Source organism: Panthera pardus, unplaced genomic scaffold (genome assembly GCF_024362965.1).
Source record: "Panthera pardus isolate Hobbes unplaced genomic scaffold, ASM2436296v1 HiC_scaffold_27, whole genome shotgun sequence".
NCBI lineage: Eukaryota > Metazoa > Chordata > Mammalia > Carnivora > Felidae > Panthera > Panthera pardus.
Genome location: NW_026526843.1, coordinates 87,776,904 through 87,794,755, shown reverse-complemented (window position 1 = coordinate 87,794,755; position 17,852 = coordinate 87,776,904). Strand labels below are relative to the sequence as shown.

At 44.4% G+C, this 17,852-nt stretch overlaps 1 pseudogene; it reads left to right on the top strand.

Moving 5' to 3' along the window:
• The window catches only part of LOC109248113 (60S ribosomal protein L10-like), a 42,174-nt pseudogene extending 36,469 nt beyond the window's left edge, over positions 1–5,705 (top strand).
• The last annotated feature ends 12,147 nt before the right edge of the window (positions 5,706–17,852 follow it).

The window sequence follows — 17,852 nt, the reverse complement described above, 5'->3', positions numbered from 1 at the left end:
GACTCAGACTCTCAACAGACTGAGCCACCTAGGCGTCCCTCAGCTCAGCACTTCTAATGTTAGAGGTCTGTCACAGGTTGGTTTTCCTAGGAAGCAGACTTGGGGAGTTATTAGAGGGGCTCTTGGGAACAGCACCAGGTTTGGGGAGGGGAAGGACGAGAGACTGGGCTGAAGGAGAAGCCCATCTGTGATGAAGTCTCAGGGCTAAGTCTTGGCCAGCTCCACAGGGAGTTTTGAAGCTGGAATTGCCTTTCAGAGTTGTCCTGAGTTGGGTCCAAATGAACAGGCCCCTTAGAACCTTACACTGATCAGTCATTGGTTTTGGGCCACCTCAGGAAGGAGCTGTGATCTTGAGCCAAGTGTTTCTCTTCAGCTGAGCCTGTCCTGGAGAAGAGTGGGCTGACAGTGGAGGGCTGTCTGTAGAGGACACTCTCAGCAGCTCTAATGCTAAAGGGGGTCTGGATGGGATATCACAGTGTTCACCACAAGGTCCAATAATGGTGCAGCCAGGTCTCCATTCAAGAACCAAGCCTAGTCTGTGATGTGAAGAGTATGCTGGCTCCTGTGATGTGTCCCGCCTACCTGTGAGCAGCAGAGTTTTCCCTTGTTCAATGCCAGGTTGTGATTGATCCTGTAGCCGCATGGAGAGCTCCAAGACAGTGCTAACAATATCAAAAAGAATATTAAGTAGGGGCGCCTGGGTGGCTCAGTTGGTTAAGCGTCTAACTCTTGATTTGGGCTAAGATCAGGATCTCACAGTTCGTGGGTTCAAGTCCCGCATCAGGTTCTGTGCTGACATCGCAGAGCCTGCTTGGGATTCTCCCTCTCCCTCTCTGTCCTTCCCCTGCTTGTGCATCCTCTCTCTCTCTCTCTCTCTCAAATAAATAAGTAAACATTAAAAGATATATATATATATATCAAGTACAGGCGATGGTGTCTGGCACTGTTCTAAGCCCTCTTCTTGTGTTATTTCATAAGTCCTCACAACCCCACGACATCAGTAGTTTTGCATCTCACAAAGAGGAAGCCAAGGAGACAAAGCAGAACGGGACCATGAGCACCTCTTCTTCTGTCACTCAGAGAAGATAGGAAATTTAGACGTAGTGGGTTGTCCCGAGTGCACCACTGATCTTTCTTGTTTTTCTGCATTTTCTGCTCAGGCACCCCCAGAGGAACAAGGTACCTCCTCACACAGCTAGAAAAGGCACAGCGTCAGCCAGAGAGGGTGTCAGGTGCTGGTCTGTGGTGAGGTTTTCTAGGAAAGGACAGATGCTCCCTGAAGGCTTTTCTGAGTCCTAAATATAAGAACATCCCCCAAATCAATTTGAAAACACATTTCAATCTGTCTTCAATTTATATTCCCCATATATAAAAGAGAGATGGTGTGGCTATATACAAATATGGCTTCCCCTTGGCTTCATAAGCCTTGGGTGATCTTCTGGCCTCTGCTGCTTATGAGACAGAGAATTTTACCTCTAAGGTGAGGGAGTTGGAACAAAGGGTCTTTAAGGCCCCTTCCAGCTCTAAACATTGTACGCTGCTATCAAAGTCCATAGTAGCTAATAAAGAGACTTCTGAAGAAAAAAAAAAACATTCTGAGAATATAAAGTGCTGTGTGTTACTGTAAGAATGTGGTTCTTACCTTTGGCTTGGATTCATAAGACAGAATTAATTCCTTTATTTCATAAACTTGAAACTGTTCTCGAAGTTTCAATGAATTTTATTTATTTATTCATTCATTTATTTTAAAGTTTACTTATTTATTTTGAGAGAGAAAGGACGAGCAGGGGAGGGGCAGAGAGAGAGAGGGAGAGAGAGAGTCCCAAGCAGGCTCTGCACTGTGTGCCCTGTGCGGGGCTCGATCCTACCAACGTAGAGATCATGACCTGAGGGGAAATTGAGAGTTGAATGCTTAACCGACTCAGCCACCCAGGCGCCCCAAAGTTTTAATGCATTTTAAAATTAAAATGTATACCTGGCTTTACATCTAAAGCCTGCTTCCTGCCCTCTCATTTCATCTCCTACTCCTGGTGATGAAGACACCAAAGACGTCTTCAAAGAGAAGGTTACTTGAAGCAGCGGCCACTCAAGGCTTGCCTTGTGGGAGCATTTCACTCTGTCTTCACTGGTGCCCCTCACAGCTCATGGCCCCAAAGCTTGAGGGGCCTCAGGTAACAAGCTCTATTTGAGCGTGGCCACAGTTCCTGTCTCCAAGAGGCCCGTGGTCCAGTTGGAGACAAGAGATACGTTCAGAAATATCTGACACTGTTACAGAAATGATCAGCACTTTAGCAGGTGTAGAGAAAGATGTGTGCACGTGAGAAAAATGGTATTTTTGAATGTATATTCAATATTGATTTGAGTAGTTTCAAATATCGAATAAGAACCATTCAATAGCATGTATTGAATAGTTACTAGAGGCCATGGGTTTTACTAATATTTTTTCATTTAATCATTCCAACTACTGGGAATGGAAGGTATTATTTATTATTGTCTTCATTGGATTGTGAGGAAACTCGACTCAAAGAGGCGACAAGCTTTGCCTCAGATGACTCAGCTAATACATGGTGGAGCCCGGGTACACATCCAGATCTTTCTGACTCTAAATCTGCTATTGTCAATTACTAGACTCTTCTGCCTCCCCCAAGTCAGGCACCCACTATTCTGACTCAGGAGTCTGAGGTGTGGTTTGCACTAAATGTGGAAGACTGAGTGAAACATGCCGTGAAAACAGGAAGACAGGGACGCCTGGGTGGCTCAGTTGGTTAAGTGTCTGACTTCAGCTCGGGTCATGATCTCACGGTTGGTGAGCACGGAGCCCGCTTCAGATCCTGGGTCTCCCTTTCTCTCACCCCTCCCCCACTTGCTCTCTGTCACTCTCAACATAAATAAATACACTTAAAAAAAAAAAAAACACAGGGAGACATGTATTCTGGGCAAAAGGAACAGCCCAGGCAGAGATGGAGATGTGGGAAAGTCTTGGGACCCTGTAGCAGCAGCAGGAATGCCCATGGCAACAGTGACTGAGTGTGTATGTGGGTTGGTGGGTGAGGATGTGGTGTACGGGAGGATGAGGAGGAAGGACTAGACAAAGAGTAGCAGGAGGACAGGTAGGGACAGTGGTCTGAGTTCGGCTGTGGTCTGAATCAGGCAGCATACCTGTGGAAGTTTCTTGGCAAACCTGTGCACAGTCCTGCCATTCAGTGTGATAAATTTCTGCAAAATTGTATATACATCACACACATGCACACACACACACACACACACACACACAGACATACACACACACAGTAACAGTAAGGTCTGTCCCACAGAGTTGAGCTCAGCTAATTAAAAAGCTGTATTGTAGAGGAGTGGTTCTTAAACTTGACCGTCCATAACAATCCCCTGGGAAGCTTGTTAAAGCACCAGTGGCTGGCACCAGTCCCAGAGATGCTGACTCAGGAAGTCTGGGGCTGGCCCTGAGAATTTTGCATTATTATTATTATTTTTTTTTTTAAGTAGGGTTCACACGCAGCTCAGGGCCCAACTCTGGGCTTGAACTCACGACCCTGAGATCGAGACCTGAGCTGAGATCAAGAAGCAGACGCTTAACTGACTGAGCTGCCCAGGCACCTCGAGAATTTGCATTTTTAAGCAGCTTCCAGGTGATGCTCATGGCGCCAGTCTAGGGACCACACTGCCTGGTGCTAGTGTAGAGAGGGCTCTGACCTGGCTATGAGTGAAAGGTGAGAGATTCAGCATTTGAACATTACAATCATTCCCTTTCTGAGACCAATGTCACGTCTGTGCTCCTGTCCCCATCTCTGTCCTCCCCACCCTGTTCCATTCCAGACCCTACTGTGTGGCCACGGGGTCTTTCAAAAATAAGAGTCTATGTTGCTCTCCTGCTAAGCATATTAGCGGGTCCTTTGCCTTTGTGTGGTACATGAATCCTTCCAGAACCTTTCTTGTCTCTTTAATCCCTCACCTTCCCTGGAAAAGGACACCTTGCAGAGTCCTGAAAAAGCCACATTACCTCTTTTTTTTTAAGTTTATTTATTTATTTTTGAGAGAGAGAGAGAGAACAGGGGAGGGGCAGAGAGAAAGGGAGAGAGAGAATCCTAAGCAGGCTCTGCACTTAGGCTCCCTGACATGGGGGTTGATCTCATGACCATGAGATCATGACCTGAGTGAAATCAAGAGTCAGTCGCTTCACCAACTGAGCCACCCAGGCGCCCTGGCATTGCTTCTTTTCTGCATCGGGAATGCCAATCTTCCAGGGCCTGCCCCTCTTCATTCAGAAATTCCATTTCTGGGGCGCCTGGGTGGCTCAGTCCGTTAAGCGGCCGACTTCAGCTCAGGTCATGATCTCACGGTCTGTGAGTTTGAGCCCCGCATCGGGCTCTGTGCTGACAGCTCAGATCCTGGAGCCTGTTTCACGTTCTGTGTCTCCCTCTCTCTGACCCTCCCCCGTTCATGCTCTGTCTCTCTCTGTCTCAAAAATAAATAAACGTTAAAAAAAATTAAAAAAAAAAAAAGAAATTCCATTTCTTCTGCAAGTTGTTATCCTCAAACTAAACTCCACAGAAAGGTGTTTCAAGACCTCGGACAATGCCCCTTAAGTGCCTCTGTATAGCACTCCGGCACAGTAGAGAAATGGTCTGGTGACAAGGCCGAGCTCTCCACTGATCTGGCAGCTTCTTGAAGACAAGCTCTGGGTCTCAGCATTTAGTGCCTGAATAAACAACTTAATATATTATAATTGAACTAGTGTTATTCTAGACCTGGCAAGAATTAACCATCACATCGGTTCTTCCTGGAGCAAAGGATTATGTGCTTTCTTCGAGTCGGAGCTACCACAGGAAAAAACTCACTCACAAATAGCATAAGGAAATGACAACATGCCATTAATATCCCAGAAGAAGCTGTATCTGTTTTAGGATTTTTCCATCTGGGCATTACAAACCACAAAAGCAACTGTTTTGCCTCCACAAAGAACATATTTTTTTTTTTTTTTACAGCACACTTTCCAAAAGGACACTCCTTCTGTTGCATTTTGATCTCTCCTGATTTAATTTAAAGTTTGGAGATGGGGTCTGACCTTATCTATCAGCGGCTGAGCTGTTGTGTCATGGAAATGCAGCTTGAAACTCATTAATAGGGTAGCCTGTGTATTATAACTTAGAAGCTCTGGGTTATCACTGATGCTTGCAATTGCTATGGAAACCGGGTTCATATGCACCTTTCAAAGAGTCTACTTTAAAACAGGAAAAAAAAAGGAAGAGGAAAAAAAAGTCTTCTTGAAAGAATAAGATATTAGTATCCAACACGCATAGTCAGGTTCAGTGATGCAAAAATGCTCAGCCTACACGATGATAAAAACAATTCTTTATATTTTTTAGGAGCTAATAATGTATAACCTTGTACTAGAGAACTGTGTTTATCCTGGTGAGGAAGAATGCCTATGGCAGCTTTCCCCCCTGCCCACACACATGCACGCGTGCGCGCGCGCACACACACACACACACGCACAGACACACACCTGCAATTTTCAGCTTTCCCCTGACTTTCCACAACCTGCATCCTTAAGTCCTCCGAAAGCCGCTGCATATGCAGCTTCAGCCACTCAAGCCCAACCAGTGTGGACATTAGCAGACAGCTCAGCCTCTGCTGCTCCCCACCCGGACGAGTACCGCGTGCTGCGACCATTGCTTATGGGCTGAATTTCCCCATTTGGAAATGGTACTGCTAAGTGGATCAAGTTTCTTATCGAAAAAATTCCAGCTGTATTCCTCCACCAATCTGGGTTTGGGAGGCTCCATCTTTCATCCCTCTCCTTGCCCACATTTCTCCCCAATAATCCTGTCAATGGAAGTGTGGCCAGAGGATAGGGTGCGGGGCGGAGGAGGGTGTTTGATGACAAACGACAGAAGTGGCTCCTGGGTGGTGTGGCCCTACACACGATTATCATCTCCCACTCCTCTCACCCCTGAATCTCTGTCCTTCCCAGGCACCTCATTTTGCTGCCACTCACCAGTCTGGAGCTAAGGTGCTCCAAAGACTCGATGTGTCGCCAGGGTGGCACAGGAGTGGCAGGACTCATATCCCCGCTTATAAACAGAAATTGCCTTAAGAATCCAAGAAAGGGACACACAATTTTAACACCTTAGAAAAATCCAGGAAGTTTATGGTCTTGAGTGCTGTCGTTTCTTTCCAAATATTTCCCAACAAAACTTGGCTCTCCATCTCCTTCTTTTTTCTTCCCTCTCTCCTTCCTTTCTGCTTTGCTCCAGCCCCACGTGACTCTCTTCCTGCTACTCCCCTGAGCTTCTCTGTGCTTCCTCCCCGTCAGTCTAGGTGCGGGGGATTAAAAGTATAGGGATATGCACTTCTCAAACCAGCACTCGCCCTGACCCCGGGTTTCAACAACGGGCCCCAATGTTCCAGAAGAGGACAATAGAGCTCCAGAAAGCACCATCCAACAAAAGGAAGCATGGCTTATAGTTCAGATTTTACATAATCTGTTTCACTTCTGAGATGAAGTATCTACATTTCCTCGTGCAAATAAGACAACAACAAAACTCAGAGCATCATCTTGAGGTAAAGGATTCTCCAAGTCGACGCCCTGCTCTCAACGCAGAACCATTTGTTATTCCCTCCAATGATCTCATCTCTGTTTACCTCCCCACTTGTGAATCCTTCTCTGGCTTTCCACTAATCGCTTCTGAGGGCTAGACTCCCTCTGTCCTCACGTCCAGACAGAAGGAACTCAGAAGACAACACCTCTTCTGAAGGCTGGTGCTCACCCTTCGGGCATCTGGAAACCACTTACTGGCTTTCAAGTCATTATGTCTTGTCCCTCTTTTAATACAAGCACCCTCTTTCTTGGAAGACATCATAAATGATCATTTCAGAACCATACAGGTCTTCCCCACTTGACTCAGACCTCCTTGGGGGGCGGAGGCTGTGTTTCATTCATCTTTTTCTCCCTAGCACTGGCTACTGCCCCTGACACATGGCCATGCTTGGTAAAGGTTTGTTCACTTGTGGAACGTGCAATTGATACATACACTACATCCATCCAGTGGCATCTTTGAGTGAATGTCTCGGGTTCTTTGCTGAACACCGACTCAGAGCAAAGAGTGGGAGGGAGTAGCACAAGGACCTGGGGCTCAGGGCAGTGTGGGGGCGGGGAAGAGGGGGCAGCTCCCAGATTGGAGAACATTCTCCTTTGACCACTCCCACTTTACAGCTGTACATAAAAGCAGCCCCTGCTGCACTGTCAGGGTAGACACGTGTGCTTAGGGAGCAGGCAGGAAGAAGCCTTCAGTCCCCATTAAGGACCTGAATAAAGCCAGTGTTGTATAGTGGGAAGGAGACTATGCCTGAGTAAGCCAGGCCTGGGCTTAAATCTTGATTCCATCATTTAGCAGCTGTGGATTTGGACAAGTTACATAATTTCCTTTATTTTGTATTTATTTTTATATTTATTTTCTTTTCTTTATTTTATTTAAATAGCCTAAGGTGGAGCCCAATGCGGGATTCAAACTCACAACCCTGAGACCAAGACCTGAGCTGAAGATCAACAGTCAGACTGCTTAACCAACTAAGCCACCCAGGTGCCCCCAAATTTCCTTTATTTTAAATTACCTCAAAAAATGGGAAAAACAATACTATTTCAAAGGATTATAGTCATAATTGAAGGAGACAATGTTTTTGAAGCCCTAACGCAGTGAACAACACATCACATATACTCAATAAATGGCAATTATTAGTCAGAGTACTGGTAGTCGTATTGATACAATTATTGGGGTCAGCAGAAAAGAGAACTATCCTTTTCCTCATCGCCCCTTCAGTAAGATTTTGTGTCCTTTCTATAACAGTTCAGAGAGTTAATGATTCATTGAGAACCAGTCAGAACTTTTAGAGCTGGTGAACTTAATCGTTGATTCCTTTTTTCTCATTTTTTTCCTCCCCTCCCTTTCCAATCCCTCACTATGGCTACCTCTTTCTCTCCTTTTGTCTGTATAATGACCCCTGATTCTGACCCATTCCCTTCCCAACCAATCCTTGATACCACGGTCTTCATTTATTCTAAGGTGTGAATGGCTGATAAGCACCTATGAGGGTATTCCCAAGTGATACTTGCACACGAAGAAGAACAGAATCCTTTAACTGAAAATATCAAGATCCTTTGAGTTCAGTGTTTGTCAGATTACAGGTTGCAATTTAAAGGAACCAAGTGAGTGGCTCTTGGCTATCATTCTTTTCATATTATTGTGCCTTATTATATGTTACTCAGTGTACTAATGTAGAGGGAAGAAAACGTAAACAATTTCCAAGTCTAGGGGACATGTAATTGCTTTAACCTTCAAGTAGAAGTTACTCTTATTTAACTATCCATTTTGCTCCATTACATGTCCCAGGTTTTAAATTACCAGCCCTGCTGAATCTCAGACTGAAAAATGAGTAAACAAAGGCTGACATCAGAAGAGTTAAGGAGAGGAAATGATATTGATAAAGAGTTCAGCCTGGAACTGAACATTCTCAGATTCCTTTCTCCAAAGGAAAAATCTAACTTAAATAATAAGAGTCGATTTTCTTTTTATTTTTTTTAATTAAAAAAATGTTTTTAATGTTTATTTATTTTTGGGAGACAGAGAGACAGAGTGAGCAAGGGGCAGAGAGAGAGGGAGACACAGTATCCGAAGCAGGCTCCAGGCTCTGAGCTGTCAGCACAGAGCCCGATGAGGGGCTCGAACCCAGAAAGCCCATGATCATGACCTGGGCTGAAGCCGGATGCCTAATCCAGTGAGCCACCCAGGCACCCCCATTTTCTTTCTTTCTTTCTTTCTTTCTTTCTTTCTTTCTTTCTTTCTTCCTGATGTTTATTTATTTTTGAGAGAAAGAGACACACACATAGAGAGCAAGCACTGGAGGGGTAAGGGAGAGGGAGACACAGAATCCAAAGCAGGCCCAGGCTCCAAGCTGTCAGCAACGAGCCCCATGTGGGGCTCCAACTCACGAACTGTGAGATCATGCATGACTTGAGCAGAAGTAGGACACTTAACTGACTGAGCCACCCAAGCGCCCCATAGAGTCCATTTTCTATACAGCTCAAGACCATGTCACTTAATTAGGAAATGACAACTTGCAAAAAGAAAAAAAATCTTTCTGGCTCACATCTGACTAGGGTACCAATGGCACCATGCATCAAAGGAAAAACTGATAAATTGAACCACATCAAAACTAAAAACTTTTGCAGAGCAAAAGTATCCATAAGTGGACAAAATAAGCTACAGATCATAGGAAAGATTTGCAAATCAAAGAACTCCCAAAACTCAACAGTGAAAACAATCAAACTAGAAAATGGGTGAAAGACATTTCACAGAAGAGGATATACAGATTGCAAATAAGAACATGAAAAGATGTGCAACCGCATTAGGCATTAGTGAAATGTAAATTGAGACATCAGGCTACTTTTATAAAAATGGCTTAAAAATAGTGATAATACCAAATGTTGGTAAGGATGCAGAGAAACCGGAATGCTCCTTTATGCTGGTGGGAATGTAAAATGGCACAGCCACTCTGGAAAACAGTTTGGTAGCTTCTTGAGAAACTGCGACTACCATATGAGCCAGCAAGTGCACTCCCGGGCATTTATCCCAGAAAAGTGAAAACTTATGTTCACACAAAAACCTGCGCATGAACGTTCACAGCAGTTTCTTTTGTGATCCAAAACCTGGAACGACTCCAGAGGTCCTTCAATGGATGAATGGATAAACAAAGTGTGGTACATCCCCAAAAGGTTATATACTGTACGATTTCATTTATAGAACATTCTTGAAATGACAAAATTATAGAAATGGAGAACAGATGTGGCTATAAAAGGGCAACATGAGGGATCCTTGTGGTGATGGAATGTTCCGTAGCTTGAGCGTATGAATGTCAATATCCGGGTTGCAGCATTGTACTATAGTTTTGCCATGTGTTACTGGGATATAATGATTTATAAGAAATATATATTTGCTCATTCAAATGACCCAAAGTTTATTTCTCAGATACATTTGGACTTCCTCCACAGTTCCTGAAAACACTTCAGAGCCATAAAGGTGAAATGGGTATCTTGTTAAGGAAGGTGACCTTTGGACCCCACGCAAGGACAAAGGCTGATTGCCAGGGGAACCAAGTCTGAATAGAGGGTTGGAACTTTCAGTCCCACCCCCTGACTTACAGGAAGGGGAGGGGTCAAAGGTTGAATTAGCCAATGGTCAATGAGTTAGTCAGTCCTGATATTATGCAATAAAGCCCCCATAACAACCCAAGAGGATAGGGGTTTTTCGGTCCTTGTTTTTGGAGAGCTTTCATGCTTGGGGAACCAGAATGCTTCCACGTGCCACTGAGCTGGGCTCCAAGCTCCATGAAAACAGAAAGTCCTTTGTTCAGGACCCCTCCCCCCCACCACCACCATGTATCTCTTCATCTGGCTATTGATCCACATCCTTTAATAAACTGCTACATGTAACTGTTTCTCTGAGTTCTGTGAGCTGCTCTAGCGAATTAATCAAACCTAAGTTCTTTGTCATTGGAACCCCCCAGTCTGTAGCTGGTCAGTCAGAAGCAAAGGTGATGGCCTAGGGTAGTGACTCATGTCTCAAGTGGCAGTAGGAGTGCACCTTTAACCTGTGGAATCAGATGCTATCTTCAGGTAGTGTCACAATTGCTTATTGTGTGGGAAGCCCCTCCTCCCACACTCCAGTTGGGTCCAGTAACCCTAAAAGAGTTAGCTGGGTAAAGAGAACTCAGGATCTCTCTGTATCATTTCTCACAATTGACTGTGCACCTACAACTATCTCAGTAAAATTCTAAATTAAAAAAAAAAAAAAAGGAAATACAGAAAACACCTCTGGGCTTACTCCTGTCCCAGAGCTATAATCATGTTACTGGTTGTAAAGGACTTTGTCATAAAAGTAAAATCTCAGTTTCCTAAAAGCTAATTAGGTCACATGGTCAACTAATAATACCAAATTATTTACCAAGCTGTAAACCAAAAGATGTAGACACTTGGCAGCTGAATTTTATTTCCTACTTGTCCACACATTGGAAGACTGAATAGGCCACAGAAATAACCCTGTTTCAACAAATGATAAAATATTTGAGAGAAGGAAGGGTTGCCAATGTCTAGAGAATCTATGATACTCCATAAAGGGTTGTGTGTAGGTGCCACGAGGATTGTGGAAAGGGTTGAGGTTAAAGGCAGTTGGGGGACAGTACTGAAGTAACATTGGATTTTTAAAAATCTTGACATCAAATCTGCCCACCTAGTGTACAAGACACGGTCCCGATAGGCATTGGCACAATTTTAATCTAATAACTAATGAAAAGGAATTATTTTTTTTTTTGAGAAAAAAAAGTTGCCATTTCCTTGTACACACCAAAAGAAAACTAAGAGAAAGTGTAAGGGTATTAAGTTAAGGAAATGGAACAATAAGTCTTAAAATATATCCTCCTCCCCCCTAAAGAGAAGTGTTTTCCAGCCTGAATATTCATCAGACTATGTCACGTACCATAGCAATTGCATTTTGATTTTGTAACAAAACGTTTTCTAGAAAAGGTAGGACGTGGAAAAGAAAAAAAAGAAGAAAGCTAGCATATGTACAAATGAATACAAATTAGTCGTCTTTAACATCTATCAAGCTATATAGTGTATACAGTAAGCACTATTTGTATAAAAAGATGGTTTTGGACTGATGCCACAAAGAATCGTGCACAAAAATATCAGGCAGTCATTTTGCAGGTAGGGTATTATTCCCTACAGTTACAATTTAATTACCGAGGTACAATGTAAGTGACGAGTATTTCGGTGTTACAGCAGGAGTTCCAAGGCAGCGGCGGCACGGTGGAAGCTAACTGAGGTTGTATGTGGCAAACGAGTGTGTGTTGTGGAGCAGGTGTTGTCTAGGCGTGGCATGAGTGGGTTTGAGGTTCATCAGTTGTCGATCCTTCATGTGAGTCTTCAGTGGCAGTGCTGGCTTCGTGGTTACTAGGCGGAGTTTCTTTGCCGTTGTCGTATAAGAAGTCTTTAGAGATCATTTTTCTAGAGACCTTGATGTTCAGGCCTTTGTTGTAATGCAGCTTCCTTTTCAGTGTGAACTTCTGTTGTTTTACGCGCCTGTTGAGAAAGATCCTAGTGCTGTGTGCTCCATCATTTTCAGGCTCCCCCACCTGACAGTTGAACTCGGAGGTATCAGTGGCGGCTGGTTTCTTAGCTGAAATGTCCGGTGTCATGGCTTCTCTTCAGGATCATTCACGAGGTCTTCGTCATCTGCCTGGCCGAGATGGTGACTGCTGGGTTCGTTTATCTTCATGAAGTCATAGTTTCTGTATGCGGGACGGGATGTCGCCGAGATGTTCAATTGGTCCCACTTTTGGGTCTTTTTTCTTTGTACCTCCGGAATGACCCCTCTGGACTGCTGGGTGGAGACCACCATCGAAGAAACAGTGGAACGTTTGTTCTTCAAAATCCCCTTGATGGGCCGGCGGGAAGCACCGGAGGCTGTCACGCTGGTGGGGGAGCGAAGGGCCTACCCGTGCGCCCAGGCTGAAGCCGCAGCGTACTCTGTTCTGGATGAAGGTCCCAACGCCCTATGAGCTTCACCCCAACCCAACATCACAAAATGGCACTGCAGACCACGCCACAGAGGTGACCACCACCATCATGGCCGCCATCATGGCCGCCGTCACAGCCTTATGGCCCACGCTGGGTTTCATTTTATAAAGAGTAATATAGGAAATATTCCCTCATTGCACATGAAACAGGGAAGCACTATTTTGTGAATTTCTAGGTAGCCTGTCTGTGTACGGGAGGCTCTGTAAAATGTAGGTCTTACCGTGGGTCCCTGTCAAAAATTGCAGTCTCTACCTTGGTTGGAAAGATTGGAACTGTAGGTGCTAGAAGATGATTACCTTCTGCTCCTTCGGTTGCCATGCACACTTCCCTCTCCCCTACCTACTTACTTACACAAACACACGCGCACAGGACACTTGCTCTTGGCTTCCTTCTCCACCTCTTGGGAAATGGCCCCAATATCCAGCCAGTTAGACTAACAGGGAAACGTGGCATCCTCCTGGGTGCTTCACCCTCCAATCCAGCCACCACCCTCTTTCAAGTCACCCCCATCTCTCATCGGGCCTATAGGCATAGCCTTTGAACTGCGCTCCACCTCCCAAAACCCTTCCTGCCGCGGTCCTGCCTCTTATCCACCCTCTACCGAGAGCAGTCCTTCAAAAACGCCTGTCAAATCTTGTCACTTCTCTCTTTCAAACCCTTTAACAGCTGCCCATTTTCTGTAACACAAAGGCCAAAATCCAGAAGAGGCCAAAAAAAAAAAGCAGCTCTCTGAACTCGGACATACATCTGGAACACTCTTCCCCTAAATTCTCCCCCACTCTGCCTCCAGCTTTCAATTCTGGCCTTTCCATTCCTTTCACCTTCCTTTTTGCCCCACGGGCTTTTTCTAGGTTCTTCCCACAGCCTGGAATGACCCTTCAGTTTTCAGCTCAATCATTATTGCTTTCTACAGCCCTGTTTCCTGAGCCCGAGGGCACACTGACCTTCCTCTGCTCTCCTGGTTTCTCATGCCCCTTGGCACTTGTTGTGATTATATTATCTGTAGACACACTAGATGGTCACCTCCAAGAGAGTAAGGAAGATGTCTGTTTTGCTCACCATTATCTCCAGCTTTGTATCTTGCCAACACGATGCTGTACCTGGCACATAGTAGGTATCACAAAAATATTTATTGAGTGTATGATAAATGAGGGGTAATGGGAAACTGGAAGAATGAGATGTGTGAATACAGAAAAGAGGACTCCAAGTCATTAACGACTTGTCTAAACAGTCATGTGGAAAAAAAGGAAAAAAAAAAACCCATATGTGGAATTTGGGGGCTGTTATGCGAGTGACTTTGGAATGTTTTGTCCCTTGCAGGCCTCCTGTTTCACATGCGGTGACATTCTTCCAGAAAACGAAAAGGAAATTAAGACCCAGTTTCACATTCCCCCCTCCAGGTAGCGGTCACAAGATTTTTTTCATTCCTTCTGATAACATTTTGCTTCCTCTTCTCTCCCTCAACGTCTCTCCGCATTTTCGAAACACAAAAGCAAAAGCATGAAAGAACCATAAAACTTTTACAGGGGCCTTGAGCACCTCCGAGTTCAAGTTGTCCTGTATTCTCCAAAGTCCTGCTAACTTTAGGAACTCTGCGATCACTTTAAAACTGTGTTATTCATCTCAGAAAAAGACATTTCCTGATACCATACTCTTTGGGAAAAAAAAAAACAAAAAAGCTGTATTATGTGGTGAGGGCTTTCAGGGATTCAAAAGCTGATATTCAAGGCTATAGGAAAACCCTCTGGTATGTGAGAGGAAGAAAAAACAACCTTCATTATGCAGAAATACTGCAGGCTACCCTTTTAAAAAGCCTAACTGAAAGGCAGCACAGAGCTACACAAATGTGATTTGTCCTCCTGGATGGCAGGCACAGTGGGCCTGTGCATGTTTAACCGTAAACAGGATGTTAAGGGAGACGCTGATTCCATTGCACTGGGATCCTGCTTTTATCTGTACACAGCACCCACCCCCACATACTGTGATCTGAATATACGAGCTGCTCAATATATAATGAGTCAGGGATCCGGTAGTTCTTGGCGTTTTCTGAAATTCATGTTTCAGTAGCACAGTGGCAGCTCTTGCTGGGGCAGGAGCACGGCAATTGTGACCTATTACATGGGCCACAGACACGATTGTTTAAAGAGCGAAACCACCAGGCACGACAGATTGCACCTACCGTTTGCTAATTAGCTGCTTAATGAAAATCTCCTTAAGAGAAATCCAAGTTTTGACTTCTTGTCATCAAACTAAAAATTCTCAATCTCCGCAACACTACCACAAGCTTCAGAGTTAGAAAAGATCAGCAGTCTTTCCAACATTCCTCTTTCTTTACGCCATTCGCTTGCTATTGCCCTAGGACAAGAGCGGAGCAGGTATGTCTGAGACTCCAACGTGCACACACACACACACACACACACACACACTCCAGGGTTAACTAAAACTTTTCCAGTCAATAATACATTATATGAAATTTAATAACAGGCCTAGAAAGTCCTTTCAATAAATATTTAGTGACCCTCCGCTGTATTTCCAATAGCAGAACCTTCATTTCAAATACACAAAAGGTGAAATGGTATTTCAGTGATTCTCAATAAGTAAATGTGGTTTCTTAGTTTGGTTTGGTTTTTAAAGTTTATTAACTTATTTTGAGAGAGAGTGTGTGTGTGCATGTGCGGAGGGGGGAGGGGCTGAGAGAGGGAGAGAGAGAATCCCACGCAGGTTCTGCCCTGTCAGCGCAGGGCCCAACGAAGGGTTCGAACTCCCAAACTGTGAGATCACGACGAGCCCAAAGAGGGGTTCGAACTCCCAAAGTGTGAGATCATGACTAGAGCTGAGATCAAGAGTCAGACACTTACCTGACTTGAGCCTTCCAGGCACCGCCTCAGTGGGTTAATATTTGATGACTACATCTAAATATCCATGCTGTTCTTTCATCACAGTTTTAAAATACATTAAACTATAATACTGATATTTGAAATGTCATTTGAACCCTCTGATATTTGCACAGGATCAGAGTATTCTACAGAGCACTGCTTGTTAATTGTGGCAGTAGATGACTCCACAGCTTTGTTTCTTCGGCTGAAAATCACCTCTTTTCTATGGAGACTTCTCCAAGTGCTGTAAGTACGGGAGTTGGTTCAAAAGGAGAACCAGGGGAACAAAGAAATTCTCAACTAAAGGTGGGAACACCTAAGAAACCAAGACTTCCCATCAACAAAGAAGGTATCCCAGATGTCCCACTGGGTGCCATTAGTGAGAGATTAGTAAAATTTTGAGAAGGCACTGGGTTACTTGGGGACCAATTGTGCTTCCGGAAGTGGAGATTAATACTAGTTTAGCCACGTAGTATCTGAAGTCATGCATCAGTTTATCCAAGAATGGTTCATAGTACTTGGAGAACTGTGTTAGCTACTGTGTGGTATGAAAACAGAAGTTCTACTTGGTTTTGAATGTATGTTTCTTGCCCAGTTTCTCTCTCTCTCTCTCTCTTATATTCCAAACCCGGATTTCTGACATTCTAGTAAATATCCCTATCTTAGATTGCGTTCCCTTACATGCTGACCCTGAGACAAGGATTCAAGTGTCAGTAGTCTATACTTGGGAAGAGATTTGCAGAAAACACTCGTAGGGGAGTGGGGAGGGGCATTAATTCCCTAGCACTCTGGATTCCTCCAACACATGGAGGGCCCATGTGTTGATGCGTCCTCTTGTTGGGTTCCTCCCATCCCTTTTCACAAACCTTCTCCTGCTGTCCTGCTCCCTGGGCTCACAGTCCTAAATGAAAGGCTCTCCACCTCTGCTTTCACAGGCAGAACCCAGACTAAGACAAGGATTGTGCATGTTATCTTCAGTTCCCCCACACCTAACGCATAATTCACGCCTATCCATACTCTGGCACTTGCCCATATTTCCATAAAGTGATGAATGAACTGAGGAAAGTGGACAAAAATCTTTTGAAAGGAGGAGTCGGACAATATGGGCAGATCTAGAGGGGTTCGGGGAGGCAATGACTTTCTATCTTTCCCGTTATAAGTTTTAAAGTTGTAAAGCTTTTATTTTCTCTTTCCAAATGAAATATTACATAGAACTCCAGAAGAGCCACCGATGAAATTGGAGCTAGGAAGCAATGGGGTTGGTCTGTCTGAGTGAAGTGGGGACCCTAGAGTCATTATCGCTTGGCCTCCCCGAGGTGGTTCCTAAGGCATCACGGAACCTGAGGAGGGAGACCAAGTTGAAAACCACCACAAAAGTGAGTTACTGCTCAAAGCATGAGTGTTCGGTTAGCCCAAGTGTTGGTTTTCTCAGTGGTCACTTGTTTTGAGATTTTCTACTGTAGTGATTGACAACCACACTCACTGACAGTAGGTCACAAAGGAAACAGGACATCACTGAAGATTTGTGATGTCACATAGTAAACATCAACTTAGCCCCCCACCCCCAAGGGGATAACCTAGTTTGGGAATGTTAAGTGAAGAGAAAAGTCATCAGTGGGAATGTCTGCCAAGAGTTATACAAAATAAATAAATAAATAAATAAATAAATAAATAAAGTCAAAGATAGCAGAAAACAGGCTTTGTAGGGACTGGCTGAAGAGTTTATAGTAGAGAAGTGTTCTTCCTGCCCCCTAAAGGACCCTAAGGTGTGTCATAGGAAAATGAAAAGGGGTTCCTCTTCTTACTCTTGACTCTGCATGTTCAGGGAAGGAGCGTATTGATAAAATAGAACATGGTTTCATCAAGTTCTTTTCATATATAAACATTATAAAGTTAGATTCCAGACAGTACTGCTCTGGCTTAGATGGAACTCCTGAAAATTCTATCAGCCAAGCTCGGGAGGCAGAGATGAGAAGGGGGGTTGATGTAAACTTGGGGAGGTATCTGATTTGAATAGGAGACGCATACTGGAACCCCTGACTCCCACCACTTCTAGAAGGGACATTTAGCAATGGGGCACATGTACCACCATAGCAGTCCCAGAGGACTCACTGCCTAGCCTGCTTCAGATTCTGTGTCTCCCTCTCCCTGCCCTGTCCCCGCTCATTCTCTGCCTCTCTCTGTCTCTCAAAAATGAATAAACGTTAAAAAAATTTTTTTGCTTAAAAAGGTATGGTGGCTTGTTCAGGGTCACACGGGCAGTCGGTGGCACAGCCAGCACTAAAAATCTGCTGTGGCAGTGCACTTCCCCACTTGCTACACGC